Source organism: Sarcophilus harrisii, chromosome 3, assembly GCF_902635505.1.
Source record: "Sarcophilus harrisii chromosome 3, mSarHar1.11, whole genome shotgun sequence".
NCBI classification, from domain to species: Eukaryota; Metazoa; Chordata; class Mammalia; order Dasyuromorphia; family Dasyuridae; genus Sarcophilus; species Sarcophilus harrisii.
The window spans coordinates 5547182-5561592 of NC_045428.1; positions in this window are offsets into that span (position 1 = coordinate 5547182).

Genomic DNA, 14411 nt, shown 5'->3' on the forward strand with positions numbered 1-14411 from the left:
GTTTAAGGCAGCCCTTTTTCTAGTGGAAAGGAACTGGAAACGGAGTGGATGCCCATCAGTTAGAGAATATTGGAATAAGTGATGGTACATGAATGTTATGGAATATTATTATTCTATAAGAAACAATCAGCAGGATGATTTCAGAGAGACTTGGAGAGATGTATATGAACTGATGTTAAGTGAAATGAGCAGAACCAAGAGATTATTTTACACAGAAACAGCAAGATTATACAATAATCAATTCTGATGAATGTGGCTTTTGTCAACAATGAGATGATTTAGGACAGTTCCAATAATCTTACGAGAATGAGAATCATCTGCAACCAGAAAGAGGACTGTGGGAACTGAATGTGGATCACAACATAGCATTTTCACTTCTTTTGTTGTTTGCTTGAATTTTATTTTCTGATTTCTCACTTTTTAATCTGATTTTAACATATAGATTTAGATATAGATTAACATAGGAGAGGAGAGGGAGACACAGATGTGGGGAACACCTATGTTTAGGTTTTATGCCATGGATGATAATCCAGCAAAAAAAGAGACTGAGAAGAAACTATAACTACAGGCACAAAGAGACTATATTAGGGAAATGTATAAAAGAAGAAGAGGGCTGCTCCAATGACTAGAATGAAAGCTCTAGCACATCCTCTGGGGGGCACTTCACAGTCTCAATTTTAGGTGAAAATGTAGTCACAGCACTTTGGGTGTTTCCTCTGTGGTAAACTGATGGGTAAGCATCATCAAGAGTAATTGGGATGGGCAGAAAAAGATGATTTGTATTGATTCCTTTCTAGTCTCTATATCTATGATTTTATAATAAGTTTTACCACACATTTTTTCACATTATCTCATATTATATATCTCTATTACTTGCTTTTAGCAGGCAATCAGGAGCAATGGATAAAAAGTTCATAGAGATTTAACATGACATAAGGAAAAGAAACCATCTACTCAATGATTAGAATTCTCTGGAAATATTGTTAGGTTCTTTACCATGAAAGTGACTATCCTCTCTAGGGATGTCTCCAAACAAATGTAGGGTAGCCACTTGTTGGGTGTGTCATGGAAGGGATTATTAAACAAGTATAAATTTGACTAAGTCATAGGAACATAGATTACAAGCTGAAAGGGATATCCACATTTTATAATTGAAGATAGAAAGGGTCAGGAATATTCTAAGAATTACTTCCAGGGTACAAATACATATGGCAAAGTAAAGATTGGAATCAAGGTCTTCTACTCCAAATCGAACACATTTTTGACTTTTCTGAACTGATCCCCATCTCTGGAATACTCTCCTTCTGCAGCTTCAATGGTTGACCTGCCTGGTTTTAAGTGCCAAATAAAATCCTAGTTTCTATAGGAAGCTTTCTCCAATTTCTCTTAATTCCAGTTCCTTCTCTCTTTTACTTATTTTCTTTTTATACCATATATGATTTGCTTTTTATATCTTACCTTACATGTTTTTTTCCTATTAGTTTATTAGCTCTTGGAGGTCAGGGACTGTTTTTTACCTCTTTTTGCATCTTTAGAACTTAGCCTGGTACATAATACATGTTTAAAAAATTTTATTGATTGATTGATTAAATGCCTCAAAGCTTTTGGGATCTGAAAGTTAATATAGCTGTCTCAAGATTAACATGGGAATGAAGGGGAAGTAGGAGAAAATGAAGAAGACATGTGACTGTACAGAATCATCATTTACATCCAACTTTTATTTTGCTCATTTTATGGCTGCATTTTATGGCATTGGGGAAAAAATAAAAATAATAAATAATAAAAAGAAAATGAAATAAAGAAAAATAAAGAAAAAATTCAGCAGCACAATTGATGTTATAGGAAAATTATTTGATTTGACTTGATTCCATGTCATTTGTTTGGGACTTGGCAGGAGCTAAGAGGGTCTTTGGAAGATAATCTGTAGTAATTGGATGAAAACAAATAGAGTTCTTCATTCAAAGATCATGACGTTAACATTTTAGGCAATTGGACCTGCATATTTTGCAGGGCTGAGTGTATTTTCTTTGTATTTAGGGAAACCATGAATCCAAAGAATGAAGGAACTGAAACTTTCTGAGAGATTATAAAGATTTTTTTTTGCATTTGACAGGTTCCCAGCAAAACATTTAGTCATAATAAATGAAAAAACCCCAGCATATGGGAATAATTGTTCTGAGAGGGCTCTATGTGCATTACAAACTGTGAGCTCTCAGATCAAATGGCTGATAGGATTCAGAGATTAGCTCCAACAAGCTAATGAGCTTCAATGAGCTTAGGCTCATTGCATCTGCTTTTGTTTACAATAAAAGTAATATTGATGTCTTGGAGAAGACATTTTAGGAAAGAGAACATTAGGCATCTAGGAATAAGGCTGGTGATTAGAAAGGGCCAGGTGTCTCTCTGACAAAGGTGATTAAATTATGCCATGACCAGCTAAGTAAAGGTATAATGTTATGTATCTTTCTTCCACTAGGAAACTTTTAGGAATCATGAATTTTTCATTTGATTTCATATTTAAATGAAGAATACCCAGTTTTGTTCAATTTCCTTCAAATATTCAAATGCAACATTTCAGCAGAAAAGGAATTCTTCAGGATTTACAGATTTGGAACATTTAAAAATTATAATTTTCTTAACTGACAAAAGCAAAGATATTAGAAAGAGTCTGAAACCTTTCCTATTTGAGACTGAATTATTAATTAAGGGAAGCATAATTTTAATCATAATTTAGTGATAGTGAAAAATATTGCCATTCAATAAAATAATAATAATAACAAAAAATGGATAATAAAATTTAAACTTAAAAATGATCATACTCTATTTGGAAAGCACCATTCATTTCTAGAAGGAGGAAGTTGATGTTCTCTTATTACAATGAATTCTCTGTGTGCACATATTTAGATCACATTTAAATAAAAATTTTCTTCTCTCTTTTTTGAGAGTGATTGGGGGTACCATATAGACCAATAGTTAATAAACCAATAGTTTAATCTCAATTGTATAGCTAAAACATAGCTATATAGTCTATATAGTCTACAGTATAGATTCTTGCTATAAGAACTCCTTTCATCAACATAATTGGGCAATTTATACAAATGAGGTGGATTCAGAATTTGAAGCTAAATTCTCATTAAATTAAGCCAAAGGGCTACTTTCTTTAAAATAGATTTTGATATAATTCACTTAAGGGAGATCTGATCCTTATTTGAACATGAGAATTGTCAATGGATCAATCAGAAAATTTTTAGTATTTAATGTTGATTGTCTTTTGTTTTCAAAGAGGAGCAATAACATCACAAGATGGTTTAGCCTTGCAAGAAAATTGGATTAAGTGATGTGGAGTTGCACAAAGTTTTCAACTGTCCCAAAGTCATTGAAATCCAATGGCCAAGACAAAAGTCAAGATGACTGGTGATGATCTGGGATGTAGTGAACGGCCTTGGTGTCTTCATTCTAAATGTTGTAACTTAGTTCTATGTGCCCCTCAGCACTAGCTTTGTGGCCATTGGGAACAAATTGTTCTCACCTGCCCATTCTGAATTTAGATGCTGAAGAAGATTTCTGAATATCCCTTTAAGAAAGAGGAGATCAAATCAATCAAATTAATTCAGTGGAAGTGATCTTCAGTGGGAGGTTAAACACTGAGGCTGAAGTTTAAGTACTTTGGCTCCATCATGGGAAGATGAGACTCATGAGGAAATATCCTGCTGTTGGAAAAAAAAAATTAAAGTCAAAAGGAGGAGAATGAAGGGAAGAAAATATGTTAGAAGGAGTGAAGGATATATATAAAAAGAATATATCCTATGATATTCCCCCAATATATCAAAGGATCATTGGTTCAGGTTGAATTTATTGTTTCAAAGTCTGTGGGGAAAAAAAAAAAAACAACTCTGCACAAAAAGCTATATTTCAGACAAATTGGAGATAAACAATAGATAGTAAGAAGAAAGTCTGAAAAGGCTTCTTATGGGAGATGGGATTTTTACTGTAAGTTAAAGAAAGTCAGGGGAAACAGGAGGTAGAGATGAGAAAGGGATGGAGAAGCCTGTGGGGAATGCTTAATTTTTTCTCTCTGAAAAGCTTTGAGACAAAGGTTATAGCTGAGAATGCAGAAGACCAGGATAATTTTGAGAAGGGATGAAAAGGTATTGAATAGTCACTTCAGTGAATGGGATAGTGAGCTAAATATGGAGGAGGAAAATAACTAACTTGACATATGGAAGGCTCAGTTGAGATTTTATATATACAAATTGATAATCAAGTCAGTGAGCACAGTGTGGGATCGAAGGCAGCAGATCACGGGAGTAGTAAAAGTGTGAAGTTCCAGAAGGCAAGATAGACAATAAGACAAGGGACCAATAGATTCAAGAGAAGAATACAGCATAGAGTCTAATTCACCAAAGAGTCAAAATGAGGAAAGAAGGAGAATGTAGCAAGGGCAAAGTATTGACAGGATGAGGAACCAGAGAACTTGGGATGGATGAAGAATAGGGTTTGGTGTTGCAAGGCAGAGTGAGATATAGAATGAAAACAGTTGGTGTTTATATAAGAAACTTATAGAGCTCATGAAGATGGAGATGGTCTATTTGTGGAAGATTGTGAGGCATTTTAGGGGTGATGACAATATCTGATTATAACCATCTTTATGTGTGGTTGAGGTAGAATAGAGGAGTAGGGATTAGAAAAGGAGTAAGTTGAGGAACTGTGATGCTGAAGTTTTTGAGACGTATCAATATGTGTACTTAAGTCCTTTAATATGAGAGAAGAGGTCTGAGAGGGCCTACTATGAGCCACACACGAAAATTGAGGAAAGAATGGTAGTGTTTGTGATGTTTAATTGAAAATAGCTCTCTGCAACTATGAAATCTAGACCATTTCTTTTTCCATTGTAAACACACTCTGAGAAATATATGTGCTTTTCTTTAAAAAATATTTATTGCTTTGTCTTACTGATTTATCTTAGTTAAAATTAAATTTTACTAAAAATAAACATATTAAAATATGGATATCATATGCCATTGAATCTTGGCATTCAATTATGTCAGGATAAGGGCTCTTAGTTGATAAAGAGCTACTGTCCTAATTTAAGTATTGTTAAAACTAATACCAGTCATTGGATAAGGGTATGGAAAACTTGTGTGAATTACTCAAAAGTGAAATAGATTTTTCTCTCTGGGATGATTTAAGCAAAGGCCTTCTTAGGCACTCACAATCAAGATCACTTTTTTTTCCTCTAAGATATTCCCAAATATTCCCTGTCAACATTTATCTGGATGAAAAATTTATAATCTGTATTTTTAGATGAGGAATCCAGAACACAGACTGAACAGAGCATGGTTTCCTCCAAATTTACCTGTGAATCAAAGGGGAACCTGAGAATATAAAGCATTTAGCAAGATGGGGGTGAAGGTTAAACAGTAGCATTCTTTGCTTTCTTGATGGCTTTTGAAATTTGTTAATTATTTCCTATTTATTTTCCTATGTTGATTATTTCCTATTTATCCTATTTATCCATTTATCTGTGTGTTCTCTTCCATTAGATTGTACCTTGAGGCTAGGGTTTTTTTTTTTTTTGTTTGTTTGTTTTTTTGTTTTTTGCCTCTTTTTTTGTATCCCCCAAATCTGATAGTACCTGGAAGTAAATGTATCTGATATCTGTAATAGTGTCTGGTAGTAGATGCTTAAGAAGTGTTTTTTAATAGATAGATTTCTATCTTGCTAGATTTCAAGAAGTACAATGTTCCTCCCAGAGTCCCCACTCATTCACAGATCTGGGGATGGTCCAAGAGCCAGAGCAGGTCATTTCTGAGTTTCTTTCTCCTATCACCCCCATTATAGCCAGATGGGAACTGAGAGTAGCTTAAGAGATCAAAACTTTACAATCTCTTCCCAGACTCCATATTGAGCCATTACTTCCCATGAGCTTGTTATCATAGCATTGAACTTTAGCCAGACTTGTACACCCAGAGTGGCAACAAAACAGATGTCATAGACTCTGATTCTCAGTGTTTGGGATCTCCTTTGCCATGTAGGTCTTTAGAATGCCTTTCAACTTGAATGGTCCATGTTCTGGGTTCTAGTCCTTGGTTCCTCGTAGGGAATATGATCAATGAAAGAGCATTATAGAGAAAAGAATGCTAGTCTTGGAAATAGCAGCAACCCAGCATCAAACCTTAGCTGAGATACTTAAAAGGCATATGCTTTCCCAGTTAGGTTACAAAGGCAGGGTTCCAATCTAGATCCTTTGGCTCCAAATTCAATGTTTTCCACTGCAATTTTCTTCTTCATGGGTAAAACATATGATGTCTTTCCATGAACTTTCATTTCTTCTTATATCAGAAGAAAATAATAATCATGACAAGGATTCTTTCCAGAAATGGTGTGGATGAAAGGACTTTTTCTGAGGGGGAGAGCTGGAGGTCTTGCTTGTCCCCTGTTTCCCCTTCACATGAATATATATATATATATATATATATACATATATATATATGTATATACACACATACATACATATATATATACATACATATAGATATATACACGTATATATATGTATACATATATCACACACGTGTGTGTGTGATTCAAAATGAAGGTAAACATATCTGAAATACTGAATTTACTAGGTTTATGTGAGAAGATTTCTTTCTCCACCTTAATATTTTCTTAAACAGAATGGAAAAATAAAGATAGTCTTGGAATGAGGAATACTTGGTTCCAGTTCCATCTGTATTAGTAAAGCAAGTACTATATCAGATTCTAGAACTACAGACACATGTGAAGTAGTTCCTATCTTCAAGAAACTTACATTCTGATATGATAAACAGCCTTAACATGTATCAGTTTATTAAGCTATATAGAAAACTGATATAAAGTAATTTTGGAGAGGATGTTGCTAATATCTGGAGACAAGAGAGGAAGACCAGAAAAACCGTCTTATAGTAGATTGTGTTCAAACTGATTCTGTAAGGAAACCAGAGAATCTACCAGGAACAAACCAAGAAAAGAGAGTACTTAAAAAGTGTGGAATTATGGGCAACTTCTTTAAGCCTCAGTTTCCCATTCTTTAAAACACAAAACCTATAGTACCCATCCAAAGGGCTTTTGCAAGAATCAATAGAGATTTTCTACATACAGCCACACATCATTTTGCAAACTTAAAAAAACCTCATACTTATTTATTATTATTATTAGTGATAGTATTAGTAATTATAGAAATAGGAATTATTGCCATGGTTGTTGTCCTTTACATTTTTATCATTAGTTTATATTGGACCTTCTAGAACTGGCCAAAAATTTTTTTCAACATAGTTGAGTGCCAAAATTCTATGTGAGTTTTATGGGATTATTAGATTATTCTGTCAAATCAACTTTGTCCATTCTTCAATATTTCTAACTCTGGAGGAAATACTTTCATCTATGCTGTGATATTTCTTTCTTTAACAGTACATGACCTTCAGGAGTTTTAAAGGACAAAAAATGCTCTTCTGATGTTTCACTCTCTCTTCATGAACATTTGCAAAGTAGACCACGCTGAGCCTTGGAAATGAGAAGATCCATCACCAAGCCCAAATTTGAAACCTCTGTAACTTGGTAGACTTTGGAAGAGCTTTTTCTTCCATAGAAAATAACTGATACATAAATATATTTGTAGTAATCCAAAATGTTGTAAATTTATTGATGCATATATTAATCAATTTCTTTCTTTTTAGCTATATAGTCTTCTTTTTCAAAGATGTTTTTAGTAGAACTATTGAAGTTTAGTCTCTGAATTGCTATATGTTAATATCACTGCAGTCAGAGACTGGTCTGAAGATAAAATTTAGGATGATTCTTCTATGGAAGTGGAGAGACCCTTGGTTGAATGCTGGAACTTAGTCTTATTATATACTATGAGACCTAGCAAGTTGATATCATTGACAAAGCTCAAAGGATATGGGTGCAGAATCAGGCAGATGGCAACTAGTGCTAAGGAAATAGAAAGAGAATAAGGCACCTTAGACCACAACAAATTAACCCAAACAATCTTAATCCAAGGAACTTCTGATGACAAAGAGTCTCCTTTGATTTATTCAGTGCTGCCTCCAGAAAATTTTCTGATGTTGTTGAAGAAGAAGGAAAAGTAACAAGAGGCAAAAGTGGCAGGGGGAGAAGGAAGGAGCCATTTGAAGAGAAAGGATATAAGCACTGGCATAGCACCTACTGTGTGTTGGGTAATTTGCTAACTATTTTTTACAAATAGTATTCATTTGATCCTTGCAATAACCCTGTGGGGTAGGTACTGCTATTATTCTCTTTTACAGTTGAGGAAAATAAAGTAAAATGGTTAAGTGACTTTTATACAGCTCGTGCCAGTGGTCCAATTTACACCCATCCTCCTGACTCCAGAGGGGCTGCCTCTATCCCTTGTATCATCAGCTGCCTCAATAAGGAGCCCTTCAAAATGTGGCATCCCCTTAACAGACCCAGACAGTTTGCACACTGTCGTCCACTCTAGACTTCAGCCTCAATCCTGTCCCTCATACAACATTTCAGCTCCAATTTCTGTGTTTTTGTACAAGACCCTCCCTATCCCTAAATAGCTTTTTTTCTTCTCTGTGAATCACAAGGATCCTTCAGGCTCATTTGGAGACTGTGGGAGGCTTGTCCAGCTTGTTCCAGGTAACTCAGTGCCACTTCTCCCCCATTTTAAAATTCTTCAAGACTTCTTCTGGATCATCTTCCAGATTATGTGTTGTTTCCCCCAATCTAACTAATGTAACCTCCTTGAGGACTCTTGCTGACTCTTTTTAATCAGTCCCCCCAGGGACTCAGATAATTCCTGGTCCATTAAATTAATGCTTTTGGATTGATTGACTAATTAATGGATTGTCTCTAGATCCTTATATGAACCTCAGATCTGAGGAAGTCACTTGAGTGAAAAGGATTTCCTTCATGGCCTGGGTGTTCAGGTGACTTCCCTGGAGACCTGGCCTTTGTGGCAGCAGCTGCATCTGCCCCCTGCCCCCCAACCCTCATCCAGCTGGCTCTGCTTTTCCAATCTTATTACTTCTTTGGCTTCAGCTACAGCAGACATGTCCCTATTGGATGGTTTCCATGGGCCAGTGGTGAAACAATTTGTCACTCTGCTGTAGTTCTCTTTGTCCTGTCGTATCTTAATGAATTGCATGAAGGACTTTGTAACCTTTGAAAATCAATTTGGAGCCTGTTTGCTCTGGCCATTCACCCAGGTTTTTTAATCAACAGAAGCCGTTGGCCAATGGTAAACACCAGAAACAGTTGAAAGAATTATCAGCAAAAGTTCTAGACACATTACAGAGAATACTGGTAAGATTGTTTCCCCTAAGTCTAACTGCATTTGAATCAAGAGTTTATCATTTAGAAAGTTATCTTATTTAACCAGAATGCACCATTTCTGGGCTGATTGCATGGATTTTTTCAATATTCATTCATATGACTCCCAAGTTACCAGAAGTGTTGTATTCAGGCTGCAATCACTCCCTCTACATGACCTTCAAACCTTTTGCCTCAAGACTGCAGGGAAAATGCTTTACAATATGCAAAACACTACATAAATGGCTTTGGGGAAAGTATGCCTTATTAAGAATCTCCATAATGGGCCAATGTAGGGGGTTAGAGGGTCAGGAGCAGCAAGAAATGGTGGAGGACAGATTTTCCACACTAATTAGAACAAGGAAGAGAGAATGGCATTAATCATCAGGTTCCTGTTTCTGCTGAGTAGTAGCAACCAGAAATAACTGTCAGGATTGCATGGAGCTCTGGCCTTTCATTGATCTGCAGCATATGCGCCCCCTAAATTTTCCCAGTAGACGGCAACTAGTTGAGAACAATAAAGGAAATGACAGCAGTCATGATAATGATTCTCACACACACTTAAGAATTGTCCCCTTTCCACAGGATTTTCTCTCCTTGTCATTTACCTGCCCCTTCCCAAAGGGGAAGGGGCATGGCAACCAGTCTGTGCTCCTGGAAGACAGAGTATTATTGGAACCTTTGAAAGAATAAAGAAGTTGAGGCTCGGAGCAATTGGAGACTCTTGGAATTTCAGAGATGGAAGGAACCTCACTGATCATCTTGTCCGAATTGTACCTGGAAAAAAGGTCCTTGTCCAGCATCTGATAGCTATGGTGATCCAGCTTTGGCTGGACAGCTCTACCGAGGTGGATCCCTTCACTGTGAGGATGCCTCTGATTGGCAGGAGCTTTTTCTTGCTACCAGAGTTATTTCTTCTCAATTCTCACTTATCATTAGCTCTTGCCTCTGACACCAAGCAAGAAAAGACCCCATTTCATCTTTCTACCTTGGCACAGACCATCTGCCAGCCTGGCAATGCTCTTCCTACCTTTGCCCATCTCTTGGATTTCAAGCCATATTGACTCCAATGGGAGATCAGACTTTGTTACTCCTCAATTATTTGGTCTTTATTGATTTTGTATAGGTTTAGGATTTTTTTTTATGACACAGAAGAATTTAAGCCTCCAAGTCTCACTAGATCCTTGTGAGACAAAATGATTTGATTTGTAATTTTGATTTATGATTTATGACTTGATTTACTTAATCTTTCTTTAAGAGAAAGAGAGAAGGGAAAAGTGAAAAAGAAACTTTGCCTCTTTTTATTCCTCTTCTTCCCTCTTTATCTCTATGTCTCTGCCCATATCTCTCTTTGTCACTGTCTCTATGTCTCTATCTATCTGTCTGTCTCTATGTTCCCCAGTCCCCATTTCATTCTCTCTGTTTCTCTCCATAGATTTGATCTTTTTACATGAATCCACTGATCTTTCATATTTACCAAATATAACTATTAAAATCCAGCCTCATGTGAAATTGATTTTATCTGTGAAGATTATTTATATGAAAAAAAGAGGTTTGTGCTCCCTCTTTCACAGCTTTTGTTGTTTGGCTCCAGGAGGTGTGCACACATACACCCCTACATACACACACACACACACACACACACACACACACACACTCGCACACACACACACCTTTTACACACACACACACACACACACACACACACACACACACCTTTTCCTCATAGCTAGGTTTTTGTAAAAATGTCATTATCTGCCACATGATGGAGCCATTCCTACAGTTATCAGAGAAATAAGTGCCAGAAGTAGGTTGTTCTTCAACAGTTGCTTCTACCCCTTTGGGCAGTGATCAAAGGCAAAATTAGGCAAAAAGTTCATCATTTGTCTTGGTGCTAGTGATAGGAAAGAACTCTCCCCCCCCCCACATACGTTAGAGTTCTTCCTCCAAAGGCAATATAGTGTGTGCTCTGAGCTTGTGGTCAGAACCACTGCATCTGACAGCTGGAGGAATTCCTCATTAGTCCTCTACCTTTAGGCATGGAACATCATGTTTTGGAGCGTTAGTTTTCTCATCTGTAAAATGGAGCAAATATCTATACCACTTTTCTGGGTTCTAATAAGAGAATCATAGAATTCAGGGTTGAATTCAGATTCAGGAATTCAGAATGGAAGGGTTCTTGCAAGGAAGATTTTAAAGTTTAAATCAACACTGTGTGTAAATGGTAATCATCAACATATTGCTCAAGCAAATAATATTATCCCGGAGACCAATTTTCCTTATTTCTAAAAAGGGAAAATTAACCCTTGCTCTTCATCCTTCACAATGGGATAGGATCCCAATAGGGTTTTGTCCAGATTAAATGAAACAAATAAATGAGACAAATTTTGTAGACTTAAAACCAGTAGATGAATCTAAGGAAAGTATAACATATATGAACATATCAGCATCACTTATTAGTTCATCCCCATAGAGAGGGACAATAATTTCTTTTCAGCAATATAAATGAGCTCCCCCTGCCTCCACCCCCTTCAATATTCTCTAGTCTGAGAGAGTCATTCCATGGAAGTCTGTAACCGTCCTTTTCTAATTGCTTTGAGAAGGTAAATGGCTTGTCCACAGTCACAGACAGGATGAGTCTTCTGAAGACCTTGACACAAGGTCTTCCTTGATCCAGTGTTAATTAATTCTCTGTGCATTACTTTATATTGCCCCTGAAAGGAATGTGATTGTTAATTAATGAGGGACCTAGTTAAGGGGCTCCACTTGTTCCATCTCTCTTAAGAGAAGTTGTAAGTTCCTGACTCCTGCTTCCTATAAGTGAGGGACAAGATTTAAAATGGCTTACAAAGAACAGTAGTGAAGTAGATAGTTCATTAGCATTTAGAAATATAAAGAGATGCACAGTCTAAATCCAAAAAAAAATCCATTTTCTTAGGATGGAGATGAAGAAAACATGCTCCAAAGAGCTCTGCTGCCACATATGGAGGCATAAGGAAAAGGAGAGGGGGGATTTGGAGAATGAGAGAATGCTACCAGCAAAGGAAATCAAGAATGGATCCATTGAGCAAGGGACAGTTGAGGTGTACAGAAGACTATTGAGATGTTTTTCTTTTTCTAATCTCTAATAAAGAAGCTACTGCAAAAGTTTAGGCAAGAGGTAAGGAGTATCTGAAGTAAAATGGGGCTAGAAAAGTGAAGTGGATAGATGGGAGCGATGTTACAAAAAAAAAAAAGACTTGATAATGTATTGGCTGAAGAAAGGGGGAGGATTGGCTACTAAAGAATGGAGGATGATTTCAGGGTCATAATCCTGAGTGTTCCCAAAAATGGCAGGGATGAATTTTCTGCTGTTCATTTACCTTTCATTTACCTGATGCCTTTAATATACATTGTATTTAGGGTGTGCTGAGCTTTTGGGGTACTTTGGCTAAAGTTCATTGATACTTATGTGCCCAGAAGAAATCCTCTCTACACACACATATACAAATTATACAAATTATGTGGTACACATCACATAAATCTGAACGTGTGAGATTTGGATATATTTCAATGAGGTCTCAATGCTTCATGGAAAGGAATTTAAAGGAAGGAAGAAGGAGGCATCTTGACTCATCAGGTACAAGATCTAGGAAGTGGACAGGGGAGGAATGAGGCTGAAACTTAAAAATGGAGCAAGGGAATGTTATTTTAAACCTCAAGAAACCAGAGTATTTCTCCCTCTCCTGGGACCATCAGTAACGGTTAGTGGACAATTGCTTCTTAAGCACCTGTTGAGTGCTGAGCACTGAGTATGGGAGATAACAATAAGCCAGTCCCTATCTTCCAGGTACCAAGGATGAGTACATCTGTTTCTTGGGAACACTTGGACCACCGGGGATCAGAGATGTCCCTTAGAGAGAAGAAAGATGGCCTTCCAAAGTAGAACTCTTCAGTGAGACCACAGCTTCACTCCATGAGATCCTACTCCTACTGCCTGCTTCTCTTACAAATTCTTGGAGGTATAAAAAGTAATAGCAATTATAAGCATTCTTGAAATAAGTATGATTAATTAGCATGTGGAATAACCATGATTCCCCAAGTCAGATTAACTGGGGCATAAATGGAATCCATTACAACTTAAAACTCCCTTTGAGATCATTGCTGTTGGTAACTAACTTACCTGGAGAGATGGTCCTATTTTCATTCTGACATGATATTCCCTGAGCCTAGTTTATTGTCTAACAGAGAGTAAGATCTTAATGTTTGTTGACGAAGCCAGTGTTTTCACATGGCTTGTTCTTTTATTGATTTATATGCAGTCTCATGATTATTTTGAAGATCTCTCTTACGTTCTGACATATAGAAAAAAAGACAATTAATTTCTATCTTGTCGTGATGAAGAAATTAGGTGATTTGGGGCACTCTCTGCCCTGTCCTGCCCACAACAACACTGCAGAAGCTAAAGGAGTCCCACAGGACCGAGGCCAGTTTTTATTAGTTCATAGTTTACCATGTACAACAAATGCATCACCAAGTGACTAATATACTGGTTATAGACTCTGTACTTAGGCAGTCTAGCCTTGAGAAAAGAGAATGAGCTTAAAGAGTGGAAAAAAACATGGCATAATTTTGCAGGATCCTTGCATAGTACTTGTACCCTGCTGGCACTACCTTCCAGAATTATACCAAGGCATCAAAATAAGATTTTCCGCAAGACCAGACATACCAGGGGAGACCAAAGTCATATCAATCTTGATGTTCTTTCTATTTGGAAAAATAAATTTTTAAAAAACAGCATGCCATTTTAAAAAGGTTGCTGACAGGCTCTTCTGTGAGAGGCAACTAATAGAGTTAGCAGAATGGGTTTTCACCTGTTCTTAAAGCATAACAAGAAAGAGCATCTCATGGGAAACTTATTCATCTCACAGCCCACTATTCACGATAAACATTTGAAAAAAAGACCTTCTTAAAATAACTACCATTTTGGCATCCCCCTATAGAACTGACTATGAACGTTTGTAGAAATCTGAAAAAAAAAAAACTTCTGAAACATGCTCCAAACTCAATCAGTTTTTCCTTCAGAAACTTCATCC